General features: G+C 44.0%; 1 long non-coding RNA gene across 2 annotated transcripts; it reads left to right on the forward strand.

The window, feature by feature from the left end:
* Positions 1–523: 523 nt before the first annotated feature.
* On the forward strand, positions 524–1,942 carry LOC131475615 (uncharacterized). Of its 2 annotated transcripts, XR_009242517.1 has the most exons (3): positions 524–686; positions 763–830; positions 1,667–1,942. It is a non-coding gene; the product is annotated as an uncharacterized LOC131475615 (long non-coding RNA). The 2 variants fall into 2 exon arrangements; XR_009242516.1 differs by having other exon boundaries at positions 524–830.
* Positions 1,943–20,331: the final 18,389 nt, after the last annotated feature.

A 20,331-nucleotide genomic window follows, 5' to 3' on the forward strand; every position in this document is an offset into this window, starting at 1 on the left:
ATTTAACTCGGATCTGTTGTCCTTGAGTTTCATAAATACCTGTCTCCTGAAAGACACGACGTGCTTCAGGAGAGCAGATTTACAGCCCATCGGAATCATCTTTATCGCGGACACGAGTTTCCCGTGCCGCGACAGTTCCTTCATTAGAGCCTCGTTGCTCAGAAACGGCGGAACATTTGAAATAATAATCTTTTTAGCAGGTGTTACCAGAGGCAACACCTGCACCAGAGAGCCGTCCACCACCACGCCGCTCTCAACCAGTTCATTAACTTTTTCAGTGCTGTCCAAAAAAATGACGACAGCACTGTTCATCCTGGAGGCCGACTTGACTCTGCTGTAGCCCACGACTGCACCCACAGCCAGGCCACACGCCTCCACTGACACGCCGACATCCGGACACAGTCTAACGGCATGTCGGCGAGTCAGCTTCTCCAGCCCGGAGACTACAGGTGCTGCCATCACCTGCCCGGCTGCAGCGCTGGCGGCAGCTACCGTCAAACACAAAAAACTTTAAAACGATTGTAGTGGTATGAGGCACCACTGATTTAGTTTGGTTGACTGCACCCCGGTCCCTCTGACTTATTAGCCAATCACTGCGCTTACCGAGTGGAGAAAAGTAGGCTGTGTCCCTCCTCCTGATCTCTCGCTTCCGGGTCGTTGTATGTGCCGCTAGCATCCGAGCACAGGTAAGCACATATGGCCGTGCTGTGTTGTGTATATTCGTCCGTATTTCATTCAATTAAAACCGTCGTTCCCTAATAGATCCGGCGTCTTCACCGCGGTCGAGCCGATCAGTCGGGGCGGTGTTTATTGCCGCAACCAGAGCATTGGTGAGTGATGACGTGCTTCTGTTGTTTGCTGCTATAGCCAGGGGCTAAGCTCCTCTTTCGCTCCTCTCCCTCTAACAGTCTGCTGGTTGTGTGCTGCATGGTGGCTGTTTTCCCTGCCACGCCTGAATTCTTCACCCCTCTCCCTCTTTGGACGGGATGCCAATGCACCCGGACTTATAACTGGAACTTTAAAGCTAACGCTAGCGCTAAAGCTAACGCTAGCGCTAACGCTAAGGCTAACGTCAACGCCAAGTCTAAATACAGCTGATTAACCACGGCTATTTGGCCGCTGCTTCGCCGCTGCTTCGCCGCTGTTTTGCCGCTGTTTCGCCGCTGTTCTGCCACTGTCCTGTTGCTTGGTGACTGTTGCTCCGACGGCCTGGTTCCGATCCGGTCGGCCGCCTGTGGTCAGCCTGTTTACCGCTGCTACGTTTGATTGCATTGTGTGTGTGTGTGTGTGTGTGTGGCTGTAACTCGTACTGGATGCGACGAGTCTGCCCGAACTCTCAGCCACTCACTAAGATTGTGAACTGTGTGTGTGTGTGTGTGTGTGTGAGAGAGAGTGTTTTAAGTACAATCTGGCAAGGTTTGGTTTAATTGTTTACTGATTTACTCTTTGTTTAATGGTTGAATTTATGTTGTTAATATGATCAATCTGATTTCAAACTGTTAAACTGGTTAATTGTTGAGTTGATATCTCTGGCCAGAGACTCTTTTGTTTCTTGTGTTTGGTTGATTTATTAATATAATTTAACATTTCTCAGTTTATCCATTGATCATTTATATTTGGTTCCTTAAATTTGAGCCTGTTTAATTGTGTTTTCCTCTCCCCTTAGTGCTGAAGGCCGACGGTGGTGGTGGTGGTTCTCCTGGGTGGTGGTGGTCCTGTGTGCTGTGTGATCCCTTTTTAAGATTTTCTTTGTTTACACGTCACCTTTTGCTGTGTGTGTGTGGGGTGTCCTCCTTTTCCTTTTGGATGTCACTTCCCCTACCAAACCCCTCCTCCAGCCGGTAAGCCTCAGACTACATCCCCCTTTTAGTTGGGCTCTTTTCTTTTTTTTTGTTACAGTGTCAACCTCATGATTGTTTTAATAATAAATTGTTAGACATGATCATTGAACTCCGTCTCATTCCCTCCCTGAGTAAACGAACCTGAGTGTCTTTTGTCTGAAGGTACTAGTTGACCTTTACTACTGGTCCTTGGGCCATAACCCAAGGTGGCGTTGTCGGTATTTGGAGTAATAATAGTATTTAATAGTAATAACCCTCGTGTCGCCACACTATAAACTATTAACAACTCAAAATCAGTGGTCACAAAAGAAAAATTAAATATCAACAAAAAACCACCAAGCAGCAAAAAAGAAGAGTATAGAATAAGTCAGAAAAAGTTAGAATAACACTCACCCTGACCACGCTCTCAGCCACGCTCACTCCCAACATTCACTCAGAGAGAGAGAGAGAGAGAGAGAGATTTGATTTTTGAATCAAATCGGTCGGCCATAGGCAACCTGCTGGGCATCTCAGCACAGGGGGCTCTGGTCAGGTCTAGGTTCATGAACATCACACAGATGGACGCCCCATCTCGCTTCTTCTTTGGGCTGGAGCGGAAAAATTGACAAAGGAAGACCATTAATTCTTTACGAACGGGTAGCGGCTCCCAAGTCTCAGATTCGTCTGAGATTAGGAAGTATGCGGAGCCGCAGCACCGGGCGGATCTCCCCCCGGAGCAGCCCGCCACGCTCCGCCATCCCTTGGGCAAGAGCGGACCAAATGCCCCTCGCCCCCACAACCAAAACATTTCATCATTTCCAAGGAAACGAAAACCACATAATTAAAACCATCAACTTTAAAGGAGAAAGACAGGCTCAGATCAGTGTTTCTCTCTTTTAGGATCATAAAAACATGTCTCCTGTGACACACAACATGCTTGAGTTTCGGAGATTTACATCCCAGTGAAACCATCCTGATTGGGGATACGATTGACGAGAGGTGAGACGGGAGTGAAGGTGTCTCGGATAACTACTCCCCTCTCCACCACCTTGCTAACCTTAGCCGTACTGTCCAGAAATAACACGATGGCCCCGTTCATCCGTGAGCCAGACTTCACGCTGTCACACCCGACCACCTCTCCCACAGCCAGCCCTGCCTCCTCCACCGAGCACTGCACTGCGGGGAAAAGCTTGATCGCATGTCTGCGAGTCAGCTTCTCAAACTCCACAGGTGCAGCCTCCGCCACCATCATTGTGCCACACAGAGCATGCTGCCCCTCACAAACAATTACACACACACACTCACACACACACACAAAAACAGCCCTGATAGCAACAAGGGATAAAATAAAGATTCATAAACACACTCACACCGACAAAAAAAGAAAATGTTTTTCTCAAAAACTTACTAAAAGTTGAAACGAAAACCACAAGCTCTCAGCTCCTTACTCACACACCACCTCAGAGAGAGAGAGAGAGCTTGCATTAAATCATCATCACCTGTGTTGCTGGCTTCTCTTACTGCACACAGATCATAATGACTGATAAGAAAGTGAAACATTGTGTATCTTGTTTGGTACCAGCATGTATAATGTTTCCATCTCAGTTTAGACCAGCTGTTGTTAAAACAAGCTTTTTCAGCTCTGGACTAAAGTGAGTCCTTCTTCAACCTGTATGACCTTGAAAAAGTAGTGCAGTGTTCAGTGATTGTGGGTTTGGTGTGTTTGAGTGTTCATTGTTACTATTACACAGCAAGACAACAGCGACATCTTGATTTGTGTATGAGACAAATACTGATACTGACATAATGGCATACATGAAATATGGTTACATATTTAATATATTAAAGGCGACGTTATACCCTATTTCTCCAAGTTAAAATAGTTCCCTGGTGTCCTAATGAACATGTCAGTGACATGCTTTGGTCAAAATACCATAAGGATGAAGCACCATAGACACCATCTGACTTATCCGGCACATTAGCTTCATATATAAAATCCTCTGAGGCTGAAGTTTGTGTAAAACACTGTGCTCCACTGTGCAGCCACCAACAGCACACTTGTCCCTCCACGTTGACATGATACCGCTCTTCCTCCCTCGCCTGCACTCTCGCATTTTATAGGGACAAGGTGGAGCTAAGGTGGAGCTAAGGTGGAGCTAAGGTGGATCTAAGGTGGAGCTAAGGTGGAGCTCTCCAAGTAAACTTACTGGTGGGCGGTAACATTCATGGTGAAATGCGCATGCTGCCGTCATAAGTGCAGGGAATTCAACATGGCGTGTTTTATCGCCTATACTTACACTAAGGGGGACCACGAAAAAAGGACTGAGTATTCTTTTTCCACACTTTGGCGACTGGTAGGGCCTCCAGAGTCCCAAATATAAGTATTAAAATGATTAAAAAGTTGATTTAGCATAATATGTCCCCTTTAAGTTGGACCACAGTCAGTATCAGACCACTATATGGTTTATAGCAACAGTCTCATATTCAATTCAATTCAATTCAATTCAATGTTATTTGTATAGCGCCAAATCATAACATACATGATCTCAGGTCTGTACATAGACAACATCAAGGAGAGCAGAGAAACACAACAGTTCACACAATGAGCAAACACTAGGCATCAGTGGAGAGAAAAAACTCCCTCTTAACGGGAAGAAATCGACCGGTTGGGGTGAAAGGAAAATGGGGGACAGAGGAGAGGTGGGGGACAGAAAGGGGGGAGAGAAAGGACAAGAGGGAGATGAGGTAGAGACAGAAGAGAGAGAGAGACCAGGAGCAGATACACAACAACTGTATCAAGTTACAAGTTTATACAGTCAATGATATCGACTTTTAATTATAGCACAATAATAATGGTGATGATATGTATGATATGGATAGCCTCGAAAACTGGATCTGGATCCTGCAACCTGCAAGATGAGAATACAGAGAGAGAGAGAGAGGGAGAGAGAGAGAGAGAGAGAGAGAGAGAGGGGAAGGAAGGAAAGACACAAACTAGGGAGAGAAAGAGACAAGGTTAATGACATATAAAAAGTCATTCATTCATACCCTGAGTGTGAGAGGGTGAATGTGCATGCACCACAGGAAAATCCCCCAGCAGTCTAGGTCTATAGCAGCAGAACTAAGAGATGGTCCAGGTTTCCCTGAACTAGCTCTAACCCTAAGCTTTATCAAAAAGGAAAGTTTTAAGTCTAACTTTAATATCTTTATTTTATTTAACCTCACTGTCTCATTGAGAGGTCTCATTCTCAAGAGAGACAACTATGAGTTATGGAGACAGACAGAAAAGCAGAGCAGTTTAAAGAGCTAAGTACTTTGCAGAGAGTGCCCTTAAATATCACTTGATGTGGAATCAGTTGGAATTTAGATGGTGTTGTAAAGTAGAAATGCCTTTTTGCCGAGCTCTAGGTTCTGAAGAAACGCTAAAGGTAATGAAGGCCTGGGAGAGCAGGCTATGAGTGAAGGTCACAGTCCAAGGATGGACTTAGAAATGAAGGTGTACCAGTGGAAAAGACTATAACTGAGAAAAGAAAGAAAGTGGTTTGTTCCTAAAGAAGAACCCGACGGTGTTTCCTCTTCTACCGTCGTCCTGTTGACTGTTGTACTAAGTCAACTTTCTGAAAACCACTGCATCTTTCTTAGCTCCGACCACATCTGGGTCCAGGCTGTGTTCCCCTCCCCCTTCTGCTCTTTATTCCTCTGTCTCTTTTCTGCAGAGTTTGGATCTGTGATTGCTCATGGTCAGAACATGTGGGTCTTTGTTGTACAGTCTGCACATGCTCTGTATGAAAAGCACACGCACATAAATTCTGCTGTTATTTGAGACTATATAAATGAACTTGCTCTCGTGTCACACGTGTCACTCTCTGCTCCAACAGAGCACTCTTTGTCTGGCACACCTGGAGCAGAAGATGCTTGAGAGTTGGAGGTGAAACCACCGCTCACTCTCACACATGAGCTCCTTTGTCCTCCACTGTAGCACGTCAGTGTTTCACCACTGATTATGGTCCCTAGTCCCTGTAATCAAGTTATTAGTGTGTGTGTGTGTGTGTGTGTGTGTGTGGTTCCTTTGTGACTGTGTTGTGTATTTACACACATTGAAACATCAGTGTGCTGAAGAAAGAAGACAAAATAGTTAGTCTAGGAGTCATATGTCTGTCTGTCCAGCATCAATAGCTTCTGTACTTCACAGGTGTGTGTGTGTGTGTGTGTGTGTGAGACAGAATTTAAAAACCACATAAAAACAGAATCAATCTCAGCCGAACAATGTGGAACGGTAGATCAGTTAAAAAGACTTAAACATCCTGAAAACACATGTGAATCTCCAACATTTATTAAAGGAAATGTCTAAAATGTCAATATTTAACAGAGGAGTGTGGTGTATTTAGCGAGTGGTAGAGACATGATGCAATACGCTCTCTAGAGGGCAGTGGTGAGTGCCGAGTTATAGGCATCAACAAACATGGCGACGGATAAAGAGGTTCATTTATTGTGCTTGATGCAAAATAAACAGATTTCACGGCAGTTGAATGTAAGTCGTTAACAGCAAACGTCCGTCCGCCAATTGTCTACTGCTTTGTCCTCCACAGGAGGACGTAGGGCGATTGGCGCGGTACGCAGGGGCCACAACCCTTCACTCTCACACCTACGGTCAAGTTAGAGTGACCAATTTACCTAATCCCCATATTGCATGTTTTTGTCTGTGGGAGGAAACCAGAGAAAACACACACACACACACACAGACACAGACAAACACACACACACACACACACACACACACAGGGAGAACATGCAGACTCCATGCAAAAAGGCAAACCTCGTTCCAACTGGGGCTTGAACCCGAGTCTTCTTACTGAAAAGGCAAGAGTGCGAACCACTACACAACCGTGTGGCCCACAAGGCAAATGTACCAGATTTATTTAACATGTAAAGTATTTTACCAGATGTTTTTTACTTTGTTTGAATCTTGAACTTCCTTTCCATTATAAACTATGGAAATATGTTGCGTGTGTGTGTGTGTGTGTGTGTGTGTGTGTGTGCGTGCGTGTGTGTGTGTGTAGGTGTGTGTCTGTGTGTGAGTGTGTGTGTGTGTGTGTCTGTGTGTGCGTGTGTCTGCGTGTGTGTGTGTGTGTGTGTGTGTGTGTGCTCATCTGCTTGTTAGATCAATGATCTCCATATGTCAGTGACAGTCTAGACTGTTCATTTTCCCTCGCTGCTGATGGACACAGCGTCTGTGTCTGAACCCACAGGAACGAGCCGCTCACGACCATCAGTCACGTTACACTTCAGTGAGACCTGCTCCTCGACGTTAACGTGCCACATACACACATATACCAGTGATTTAAGAGCATTCCATTTCCATAGGACGTCATGGCTTCACCACTGGTCAGAAGGTCAGAAGAAAGAATTGTGTCGAGACAACTAAAATCAGACTTTTCAAATACATCCACGTTGCATGGATGTAGCAGTGTGTTACATAAGGTTTGCCTTTTAAAATTGCCATAAATAATAAACCTTTAAACAATCCATATAGTGGGTTTGAAGCTCTCGAAGTAACACCATCATCACCGATGTTAAAACACAGTCGTGTACATAGACCCAACTTTTCAACAACATGTAGATTCAAGCTGTTTAGGTCGCCACATCAGATCAGATCCTCCATCTTCTCCTCCTTCACAGCATCCATGAACCTTCTCTGTGGTCTTCTTCTTTTCCTCCTGCCCAGCAGCTCCATCTTCAACATGGAACACTGTACCTACTAGGAAGGTACGGTGTTTTCCCAACAACAAACCCTGGGTAACCCCAGAACTGAAGCCCCTGCTCAATGAGAAGAAGAGGGTCTTCAAATCTGGGGACAATGACGAGCTAAGGAGAGTGCAGAGGGAGCTGAAAAAGGGGATTAGGAGAGGCAAAGACAGCTACAAGAGGAAGCTGGAGGAGCGGCTGAAGGGGAGCAACGCCAGGCAGGTCTGGAGAGGCCTAAAAACCATCTCTGGCCACTCCAAGGACAGTGGGAGGGGCCCTGAATCAGGTGACCTAGTCCGGGCGAACAAGCTGAACCTGTTCTTCAACAGATTCGACGGTGACACGTCTCCCTCCCCCTCCCCCTCCTTCTCTTCTCTCCAGCGGCGGTCCTGGCCTGCCCCACCATACAATTCATTAACTTCACCATCCAAGTCTCCCCCCTCCTCCCCCTCACCCATCAGGAGTCTACCATTGGCCCCACCCCCAGCCTCGTCATAACAGCAGACCAGGTGAGGAGGGAGCTAAGGAAGACCAAGCCGAGGAAGGCTACTGGCCCTGACGGCATCAACTCCAGACTGCTTAAGGACTGTGCAGATCAGCTCTGCGGTGTGCTTCTGCACATCTTCAACCTGAGCCTCAGTCTGGAGAGAGTTCCGCTGTGGTCCCGGTTCCAAAGACTGCACACCCCAGGGAGCCTAACCACTTCAGGCCAGTAGCCCTAACCTCCCACCTGATGAAGACCATGGAGAGGATTGTACTCTGCGTCACATTGTGAACCATGAGATGGACCCCCTGCAGTTCGCGTATCGGCCTGGCATCGGTGTAGATGATGCTGTCATCTACCTGCTGCACAGGTCTTTGACACACCTTGAGAGTGCCGGGACCTCTGTGAGAGTCATGTTCTTCGATTTCTCCAGTGCGTTCAACACAATCCAGCCAGTGCTGCTCAGGGGGAAGCTGGAAGGAGCGGGAGTAGACTGTTACCTGGCTGCATGGACCATCGATTACCTCACCAACAGACCGCAGTATGTGAGCCTTCGTGACTGTGTGTCTGCAGTACGGGGGCCCCGCAGGGTACGGTGCTCGTTCCCTTCCTCTTCACACTGTAGACCTCAGACTTCAGCCACAACACTGACATCTGCCACCTCCAGAAGTTCTCAGACGACACAGCCATCGTTGGACGTGTGTCCGAGGGGGATGACCTAGAATACAGAGAGGCGATCTCCAACTTCGTCGCCTGGTGTGAGCTGAACCATCTGCGTATCAACGCCAGCAAGACAAAGGAGGTGGTGATCGACTTCAGCAGGAAGGCTCCCATAACTGCACCGGTGAACATCCAGGGTTTAGACATTGAGAAGGTGGAGCAGTACAAATACCTGGGTGTTCACCTCAACAATAAACTGAACTGGACTCATAACACTGATGCCCTGTACAAGAGGGGCCAAAGTCGTCTCCATTTGCTGAGGAGACTGAGGTCCTTTGGCGTATGCAGGGCACTACTGAGGACCTTTTATGACTCTGTGGTGGCATCTGCTTTCTTTTATGCGGTGGTCTGTTAGGGCTGTGGAAGCTAAGAGAGGGACAGGAAGAGACTTAATAAACTGGTCAGAAGAGCTGGCTCTATCCTGGACTGTTCTCTGGACTCCATCGAGGAGGTGGGTGAGAGAAGGATGCTATCCAAACTAACATCTATCATGGACAACATCTCTCACCCCCTTCACATCACTGTGGGAGCCTTAAGCAGCTCCTTCAGCCACAGACTGCTGCACCCAAGGAACAAAAAGGAACGCCACCGCAGGTCGTTCATTCCAACCGCAGTCAGACTGTTCAATAATATAACTGTGTTAACTGCTGTTTTAACTACCTCTACGTAAAGTGCAATAGTCAAATTCTGTGCAATAATTAGCAGCGTAATTAGCAGCGTAAGCCACTATATTTAATTGTATATAAATACAATCTATATTTTCTGTACAGTATTCAGTTTCTCTACACATCTAAACACATAGTGTTGATGTGAATTGCATACCTCATTTCATTTTATCTTATTTAATTTAATTTAATTTTATTTAATTTAATTTAATTTTATTTTATTTTATTTTATTTTATTTTATTTTATTTTATTTTATTTTATTTTATTTTATCTTATTTTCTGTTCTGTCCTTTGTAACATGTGTGCTACTGCACAAGTGAATTTCCCCGTTGTGGGATCAATAAAGTACAATCTAATCTAATCTAATCTAATCTAACATCCTTTGTGCAGTATAATCACTGTCCCTCCTCTGTCAGGTGACCAAACCATCTTAAACTTGACTTTTTTTCCAAACAGTTCAACCTGAGCCATCCATCAAATCTGCTCATTTCTAAGCCGGTCCATTCTGGTCACTCCCGATGAAGATCTCAGCGTCTTCAGCTCTCTTTCTGTCGCCTGCATGGTCTTCCTCACTTCTCGTGTATTCTCCTGTCTCACGCCTGCTGATTCCTCTTCTCTCCAGTGCAGACCTCCACTTCTCCAGGCTCTCTGGTTCTGTGGAGCAAACAACACTTTTTAAGAAGATTTGACTTGAATGTTATAAAGTGAAATACTAAAACTAGAACCTTGATGAGTATGAAGTGAATGAACGTCTCTCGTCATTGTTGCTGAGCAGATTCCATCGCATACTATTCTGGTGTTTCCCTGCGAGGCATTAATGATTTACATCCATAACCATCACCGTGGTCGTCTCGCTGCACTAAAAAAACAACAACATATTACTTTGTGTGTTTCTGTTGAACTGAACCTGTGTCACATGATCCACTCTATGAGAGGCAGAGTGAGTGTGTGTGTGTGTGTGTGACTTTGTCTCAGCAGAGCATTTGTGAAACGTGAGCTTTCAGAACAGAACAGCGGGTGTGTGTTTATATGAACCCTGTTTTTCATTTAAACATAATCACACGTGAAGCCTCTATAAACCCATTTACAAATGTGTGTGTTTGTAGACACACACACCTCCACTCCCAGCTGCAGCACGTGGGGGTTGGACTCCTCGTGACTGCTCTCACTCGTGGAATCCTTTCAGCAAGACACACGCCACTTTACACTGCCACTGTGTGCACCACAGACGTGTGTGTGTGTGTGTGTGTGTGCGTTCATGTGTGTGCACGCTGAAAACGGCATTAAAACAGAGCAATCGCCCATCTGTGAGCTGTTACACATAATGGTATGCATTGAGGTTGTTCAACGCCTCGTAAAATGTGTACATGTTCGTTCGCCTGCTGTGGAGGTGAGAAAAAAAACGAGGGAGGGAAAGAAAGACAGAAAGAAAGAAAGAAAGACAGAAAGAAAGAAAGAAAGATAGAAAGAAAGAAAGAAAGAAAGAAATGTGATGTGTGGCATTTATAAGATGTTCATATCCCAGTTTCATGTAATAAAATTCAAACTCAAATGAGCATCTAGTCTGGTGAGTGAAAGTCCAGCTGTTTACAGTTATATCACTATAATCCATCAACAATGTTCATGAAGGAATTTCAGAATAAAGGTCTGACCGAGTTCACGGCCCCTTTACTGTAATCCTAAACGCTGACACATGAAGATAATAAAATGTGTTCACTTCATGTATTATTATTATTTATTATCATTGTTAATATTATTATTATTATTATTCATGTATTATTATTTATTATCATTGTTAATAATATTATTATTATTATTATTATTCATGTATTATTATTTATTATCATTGTTAATAATAATATTATTATTATTATTATTATTATTCATGTATTATTATTATTTATTATCATTGCTATTATTATTTTGCTGCTTGTTTGTTGTTGTTTGTTGTTGTTGTTGTTGTTGTTGTTGTTTTTCGGGGGTTCATGTCAGCGTGTTGCAGCAGACGTGCTGACACCGTGTGACTGTGCCAGTGTGTCACACAGGGACAAACCCGTAGTTGTGTGCTGAAATACGATGACATCTGTAATCACAAAGCACAAAGGAGTCTATGTTTGGGATGATCATGTTTTCTGTGGACTCCACATGATGCTGATCTGAACTCTGACAATGATTTGAATTAAATTAAGAAATGAAGCCAATCACTGATGCATTTGTTATTTCCTTTAACATCCTGGTGCTTATGACTCATAAAAGTGATAGTCAACAGATTAAAGGTGGCTGTTTTAGTTGAAAAGGCCAAGTTTGTTCTCTTTCTTTGTGTTAATTGTTCATTTCAACAATTCGTCCTCATTGTGTCTCGTGTGTGTTTACACCTGTACTTACAAGTGGTCGGAAGATATCTGATTGCAATCTGATCACAGAACACGTGTTTCATGCCAGGTGTGAAGGGGACCTTTGTCACAGTGAGCTGCTATAGTTACTCTAATTAGACGTACATGGACGCAGTAAAGCCAACGTTGAAGTGCTGAAAACTTGTATTCTCTTGAATGGCCATCAGAGGGCGACTCCACTGGTTAGTCTTTTGAACATAATGAAGCATTTCCCTGAGGAGTTCATGGTATTTATAGTTTCAGGTCTTCTTCAATAGAAGATACTTCAATAGAAGATGCCACCCTCCCCACCTGACTGGTCAGGCACACCTACGGCACCTTGGCAATCAGGTGGATTGCCTCAAAGCTGCAGGAATGGAAGCAGACGGGGCCAGTGGGCCAAACCGCCAGACAGTGAGAAGCTGTTGGTCGTGAACGAGAGCTGTGTGCTGCGCTCTATCCTCGACTTGTTCATATTCGCTCGTAGTGTTAACCCTTGGTTTTTCTTGCATGGCCCACTTAAAGTGTTAAAGGAAAAGTTCTTGTGTAATATTTCTCCACAGACTACAGTTCAGGATTTTGTATCCCAATGTAAGGAGCGTTTACGTAATGCTTCTGCGCTGGCTAAAGTGGCACTCTACTCCTCGCAGGAGAGTATGAAAGAACGGTTTGATCTGAAGGCAGTTAAGCGTGAGTTTGAACCTGGTGAGAGAGTTCTGGTGCTGTTGCCGACACCTGGCTCTGCCCTTACTGCCCGTTTTTCAGGCCCATATGTCATAAAAAGCAAAGTGTCCGACACAAACTATGTCATTCACACACCGGAGCGCAGACGTAAGGTGCGGTTGTGCCACATTAACATGCTAAAATCCTATCATTCCAGAGAGGCCAACCAGGGGGAGCAGGAAAAAACTCCGGAGACTGCTGCCCCTCGTGAAACAACTACCTCCTTGGTTTGTGTGGAATCACTGCCTGACGATGGGTTGAATGTACTAGGAAGTGACCAGCAGAGTGGTAGGCTGTCTAACACAGATTTCTTGGCGAAAATAGACACCCATTTGAACTATCTCCCTGTAGATCAGCAACGAGATATAGTCTCTTTGATGCGCTCCCATCCGTCCCTGTTTAGTGATGTACCATCTAGCACCAACGTATTAAAACATGACATCGATGTTGGTAGTGCGTCTCCCATTAAACAGCATGCGTACCGATGTCCTTTAGCCAAAAGAGAGCTTATGAAAAAGGAAGCTAATTACCTATTGGAAAACGGTTTAGCTGTACCTAGCTGTAGTCCTTGGAGTTCCCCTTGTTTGCTGGCTCCAAAATCTGATGGCACCCCACGCTTTTGTACCGACTATCGGAAGGTTAACGCTGTTACAGTGCCAGACTCATTTCCCTTGCCTCGCATGGAGGACTGTATTGATAGTATTGGGCCGGCCATGTTTATTACAAAGCTCGATCTGCTGAAAGGGTACTGGCAGGTTCCACTAACACCCAGAGCCTCTGAGATTTCGGCCTTTGTAACCCCAGACCACTTCTTACAGTATACCGTTATGCCATTTGGAGTGAGAAATGCGCCTGCCACGTTTCAGCGTCTAATGTGTCTAGTGCTAGGAAATGTCAAGAACTGTAATGTTTACCTAGATGATGTCGTTGTGTACTCAGCCGATTGGGCCAGTCACATTACTAGCTTAACGGAAGTGTTTCAGAGACTTGAAGAGGCGGCCTTAACTCTTAACCTAGCCAAGTGCGAGTTCGGTAAAGCGATGGTTACGTACTTGGGAAAACAGGTTGGCCATGGGAAGGTCCGGCCCGTGGATGCTAAGGTCTCAGCCGTGCTGTCCTACCCGGTTCCCATGTCAAGGCGTGAATTACGGCGTTTCTTAGGCATGGCTGGTTATTACCGGTGTTTTTGTAAAAACTTCTCTGTGGTAGTTAACCCTTTAACCAGTCTGTGTAGTCCCAAGGTTCCTTTTGTATGGAGTACTGAGTGTCAGTATGCCTTCGAGGCAGCAAAGTCTCTGCTCTGCAGTGCACCTGTCCTGGCCGCACCTAACTTCTCTCGCCCTTTTAAGCTGGAGGTTGATGCGAGTGCTTCAGGAGCTGGTGCTGTGCTGATACAGGATGGAGAGGGTGACGTGTGCCATCCAGTATGCTACTTCTCGGTCAAGTTCAAACACCATCAACTTAACTACTCCACCATTGAAAAAGAGACCCTAGCTATGCTACTTGCACTTCAACATTTTGAAGTGTATGTTGGTGCCAGCTCATCTCCCGTGGTTATATACACTGACCATAACCCTCTTGTCTTTCTTGCACAAATGTATAACCACAACCAGCGACTGATGCGTTGGGCCCTGTTGGCGCAAGGTTACAACCTGGAGATTAAGTACAAGAAGGGGACCGACAATGTGGTGGCTGATGCTCTGTCCCGTGGGTGAGGAACAAAAAAAAAAAAAAGTTTAAGAAGATAATATTTCGGTGTAGCATGTTAGTGATAACAGGTGTGTGTGTATAGTGTTTAATGTAGCAAACTATAAGTTTGCACTTATGGGAGTGCAGTGAGTCGTGAATTGCATCAAATCGAATAAACTCTTAGTACACGTTTGATGCGTCTACACACGTGTATCTCACTCAAACTTTTACCCTCACCTAACCCATACAAAAACACTCACGGACCACCTAACTCAACTCAACCCAACACAATATGCCAACTTCACCAGTTCACAAATTACAACGTCCTCAAATTGAACACAACAACATTTATGTCGCAGGCAGTTTGAGAAACACTGACATTTAAAATTTTAAAACATGATATGACTGAATCAAATGTTAGGACGTGTTTGCTATTGCTTAACTCGACGGCCATGAAAACTGAAGTGAAAGGACACGTTTTAAGTTTGTGAGGTGTAATGTAAAAATAATACAAGACACACTAATGCAACAAATTAATTCTCCCATTTATCACCAGTTACTGACTCTTTGACTCTTAAGCTAAGACAAGTCCCTTTATCTGGGTCCAGTGTCTTCAGCTGAAATTCCTGATTACTGACCCTTTTATTTTCCATTTCAAGTGCAATATCTCAAGCACAGTCCTGGTTAACACTGTAAATACTAAGCTTATAATGAATATATTCTAGTTACTTATGTAAATACTCTATATTATATTCTATCTTTATAATCTTAATAGTTGATATCTTTTTATATTGTACATTCATAGATGTGAAAATGCACGTTTGTTAGTTATTACCTTTACTGTGTTTGCCGCTGTGACACCGTACGTTTCTTCATCATGAAACTTATCTTATCTTAAAACTAGAATCTTAAAAAAAAAAAAAAAAAAGGACAGCTCCAGGAGGACGGAGTGGCTTGAAGTTAAAAAAGTGTTTTTACATTCTAGCGACATGTGTTTGAAAATCAAGTACAGGAGTTTGGTTAGTGCCTGGCTTGTGATTTGACTTTGGTTTTGTTTTGTCTGTTCACGTCTGCTCGTGCTGTGTTTCAGGGTCTGTCCTGTCCTGGCAGCTCTTGTTTTGACTGGAGTTCGTCTTGTTTGTGGACACGAGGAGCCTGTTTTTCTCTGCTGGAAAACATACACAGGAAAGAGTAGTTTTATTACCGTCATGTGTATCCTGCAAAATCCACTTCATCTGTGTCTTGTGCTTTAAATGAAGAAATCCATTTCTGCAGATGTCATCAATCTAAACGATACTGTAAAGCTGTAAAGCAGTCAACCCAGGCCAGATTCACATGTAGAGCAAATACAACATTTCTTCTTCTTCACACATTACACATGTTAGAAAATAGTGGCTGAGAACATGTGAAGATTGTTTTAAGGCGTGTCTAAAAACATGGCTTGATGACGCACCAGAGCCATAGTTAGCGTAACTCCCTGATGGAGCTTTATCAGTGGTTAATGTGTTCACTCGTGACTAACCGCACCTGCCCTGACTGTCTCTGATTTACTAGCTCAAAAGTCTTTGTCTCTCAAATGTGTCTTGACGCACAAACTTTTCATCATTCACATTTGGTTGCTTTTTTAACACACTTTCATCACTTTACACATACGTGAGGCTGCCATAAAAAGAGTAGAGATCACTTAAAGCCATGGTGTCACAGAACATGATGTTTGTGATTCAGGCTCAGACGTTATCAGTCTTTATCTGTCACATGTGTCACAATCACAACACGTCCTGTTCCCATATCAAGGAAAGAGCACTTTCTGTGTATGTTTCTCCATTTTGATTGTGAAATATTGGACCAGTGAATCTGTGCTACACACACACACACACATCATTCAGCAGACACTTTTATCCAAAGCGACTTACAAGGTAATTGAGTACAATCAACCAGGGGTGGAATCGAACTTGCGACCATGATGTCTTTGGCACACAGGGTACCGGTCTTAACCACTGAGCCACTCCACACACGCATGCGCGAGTGACTGTAAAGCAGTTGTTTACCAGTTGTTTACTGAATCAAATCTAGAATCAGTTCATTAAAAGCATTAGTTCAGTTCTTCCACCATGACCGGAGCACAGACTCTGTCTGACACAGTCACTGCTGATCATGAGTGATGCCACTCATGATCAGCAGTGCTGTCGCTTAACACACCAGACTCCTCTGTCGCTAAACGCACCAGACTCCTCTGTCTCTAAACGCACCAGACTCCTCTGTCGCTAAACGCACCAGACTCCTCTGTCGCTAAACGCACCAGACTCCTCTGTCTCTAAACGCACCAGACTCCTCTGTCGCTAAACGCACCAGACTCCTCTGTCGCTAAACGCACCAGACTCCTCTGTCTCTAAACGCACCAGACTCCTCTGTCGCTGAATACACCAGACTCCTCTGTCGCTGAATACACCAGACTCCTCTGTCTCTAAACGCACCAGACTCCTCTGTCTCTAAACGCACCAGACTCCTCTGTCGCTGAATACACCAGACTCCTCTGTCGCTGAATACACCAGACTCCTCTGTCGCTAAACGCACCAGACTCCTCTGTCTCTAAACGCACCAGACTCCTCTGTCGCTGAATACACCAGACTCCTCTGTCTCTAAACGCACCAGACTCCTCTGTCGCTAAACGCACCAGACTCCTCTGTCGCTAAACGCACCAGACTCCTCTGTCGCTAAACACACCAGACTCCTCTGTCGCTAAAAGCACCAGACTCCTCTGTCACTAAACACACCAGACTCCTCTGTCACTAAACACACCAGACTCCTCTGTTAAATATTGAGATTTTAGACATTTCCCTGGTAGTTGTTGGAGATGAACCCACGTTTTTAGGATTGTTAAGTCTTTTTAACTGATCTACAGGCTTGATTTCGGTGTCAGACGTCTCTTCCTGTGACGGCACTCTGACCAATCAGTGGCCGGAAGTCTGGCGACATCATGCATAGTATAGCAAGTGGAAATGCAACTTAAAGCGTGCCGTGCCAAGGCAGGAGGGCCAGTGGAAACACACCAACAGTGACTGAATTGAAGTGAAAGCTGCAGATGGATCGTCAGTCATGGGCTTTTGTCTGTGTGATGCAAAACTTTTCATAGACTAAAATATCATGTTGTGTGAAGTATGAATTGTAGTTTCCGTGTACACAAATGACAAAAACGATGTTTATTATGTTCAGCAATATTCAAATATGGTGGGGCTGGTTGTGAGGTTGGACTTTTATTTTGAAAAACAAGAGCTGTGGCATGAGTTGACCTTTAAAAAATAGTTTGGTGCTGCTAGAATCCATTCTTAACTGAAACAATAATGTGTTCACACTGTGCACGTGAACCCTCTCATTCATCATTGTCTGTCTCTTTTTTACAACCTCCCTGCCCCTCCCCCTCCCCCCTCCCACACACAGTGGGCACCTCCCACTGAGACTGTCCCCATTGCAGGAGATTAAACATGGGGGTGGTGGGGAGTAACACTCAAACACATGTTCTTGTAGATGAGACATAATGCAGTTTTACCCTTACCTTAAACCTCACAGTCAAATGTAAAACCCCAACCCGTAACCTAAACCTCATTCTAACCCTAACACTAAAGATCACAAAGCTCTTTAAAGCTGTGAGGACCAGACAAAGTGTCCTCACAAGGTCAGAGTGTCCTCACTTGCTCTGGTTTATACACTTAGTGAGGACAATCATAGACATAATACATCCTCTGGATCCTATTTTAACACTTAACCTAAACCCAATTCTAACCATAACTCAAAATTCAATCTTAATCCTTAAAAAGCCCTTTAGATTTCTGACACACACACAGACATGTGTCTCCTCTACGAATCCTTAAAGGTCATAAAGTGAAGGATGCTGATGCCTCGGTGCTGACAGGAGGTAACACCTCCTCCTCCTCCTCCTCTGCTGCTCTCTGCTCCTCTGTTGCAGTTAGACTTTGAACATTTTGACGCTCCTGCTCGTAAATGCTCGACATGCATTGTTTGGAGGAGAGCAGACATTTTATGGGATTTGTTTAGGATCCATTTAGTCAGGGGAAAAGAAAGGGACATTTCTAAAAAGCCTGATGTTGAACTGGGGATTTGTTTGTCGGGAAGCCTCAGATGAAAAACTCCTTCTCCTGAAAACATTGACTTGTTTAGTTTGATGTCTTTTGTGTGAGAGTCAGGAAACCACACAGAAACAAATGTTAAAGATCTTTTTCTTTGACGCTTTGCAATGTTCTTTGTAAACACAGCATCATTTCAGGAAATGTCTTCATCCACATGAAACATCTGAATTTACTTGGAACGTCGCAGTACATATGCCAGGCCTGCACCCAGGTGGAGAAGACCATGTTGATCATGTGTGCTGTGTAAAAGCTTTAATAGAATAATATACATTTTAATGTGTAGAATCCCAGAGACAGAGACAGAATGATGGCAATGAAAGAGAAAATACCAAACAACCTCAAACACAAGAAGAAGACGTCTGTGAACATAGAGACAGCAAATGCATGCGCAAGGGAGAGGCGGGATTATGACATCATCGTTTTCCAAAGTAGCATATGGGTTGTCTACACGAAAAGGTGTTTTCAGATCAAGACTGCAAAGACTCCCAAAAGCAAAACAATACATTCAACTCAGTGTGTCAGAGTTCATGTTCGTGTTTGTGTTGGTCCCGAAGACACTGATTCCAGAAAGTCAATCTTTTGTCTGCTGTGCTGGTTTTTGGACTCGTTGTCTGTTGAAACCTCACTAATTACAACACAACAGGACAATAACAATAGACGCTACATCCACACCGACTCTATCTTTGGTGCAAGAAAATACATTGATTTACATTTTCATGTTGTAAGAAAAATAATCTGCCTCTGGAGTAACTTTCACTTTAGAGAATATTTAAAACTAGCTTCTAAATGTAGCCACTTTCAAACTTTAATGTGCCTTAAAATGAGGAAAATGTAAGATAATTGCACTTATCACAATGAAATGTTGGGCGTGCGTGTGCTGATGTTAAAAGGAAACTCACATCTGCATTTCCTGGTCACACCTTTAACAGGATCTGTCCTAAACATGAAAGGCCTGTAAATTTAAAACAAGTCTCACAAGTCTCTGAAAGCTTTCTTTTCAGAACGCAGTTAGAGATGCCACATCAGCTTACGCCTCAGACATTAGGTTGAAAAACTGTCTTCTTCTTTAGGCCCTTTAGGGAGATCATCTGCCTCCATCTTGTCCCTGTGTGTCCTCTTACACCAACTGTCCTCGTGGCCTCCATCACTACATTCATGAACCTTCTCTGTGGTCTTCCTCTTTTCCTCCTGCCCAGAAGCTCCATCTTCAACATCCTTTGTCCAATATAATGACTGGGAGTAAATCACTGGCAGTAAATACAGAACTGACAGAAGTTCAGTTCTGTATTTACTGCGGGTGGAGAGTTGGTCTAACTGCACACACACACACACACACACACACGGTCAGTTTTCCCCGCCCCTTATTTTACGATTGACTGACTTTATTTACTTTTCATTGACAATCTCCAAACACAAGAGTGTGATGACAAGGATTGGGACAGTGAATGTCTTTTTTTTTTTTTTTTTTACTTTTAATCAAGAATAGAAACATACAGACATTTAGCCATAAGGATATACAGAAATGAGTATATACAGATTAATAAAATTAAAAATAAAAATAAATAATGCAATTTAAATAAATAAACAAACAAAAAGAAAAGCCATAATGTCTTACATAGGGACTACGGAGAATAATTCATCGCTTTTTTGTTTGACATAGAGGTTAAAGTATCTATGTAAAGGGACAGTCAAAGTCAGCACAAGAGAGAGGTGGGACTATGACATCATCGTTTTCCCAAAGTAGTGTTTTGAGGTTTTCAGGCCTCCAAAAGACCGTTTCTATCCGTATTGAACCCCACACGTTTCTGTGTGGACGGGCTCTAAAACTTGACTAAATTGTGATTTAAAAAGAAAAAGAATGTTCAAGGATTCCTAACAAAGTGCTTACATGAACATGTCTCATTATAATAATATTGGAACAGCGCCATGCACTGTGTGTACAAATAGGTCACTGGCTGTGTACAGAG

This window comes from Solea solea, chromosome 16 (assembly GCF_958295425.1).
Source record: "Solea solea chromosome 16, fSolSol10.1, whole genome shotgun sequence".
NCBI classification, from domain to species: Eukaryota; Metazoa; Chordata; class Actinopteri; order Pleuronectiformes; family Soleidae; genus Solea; species Solea solea.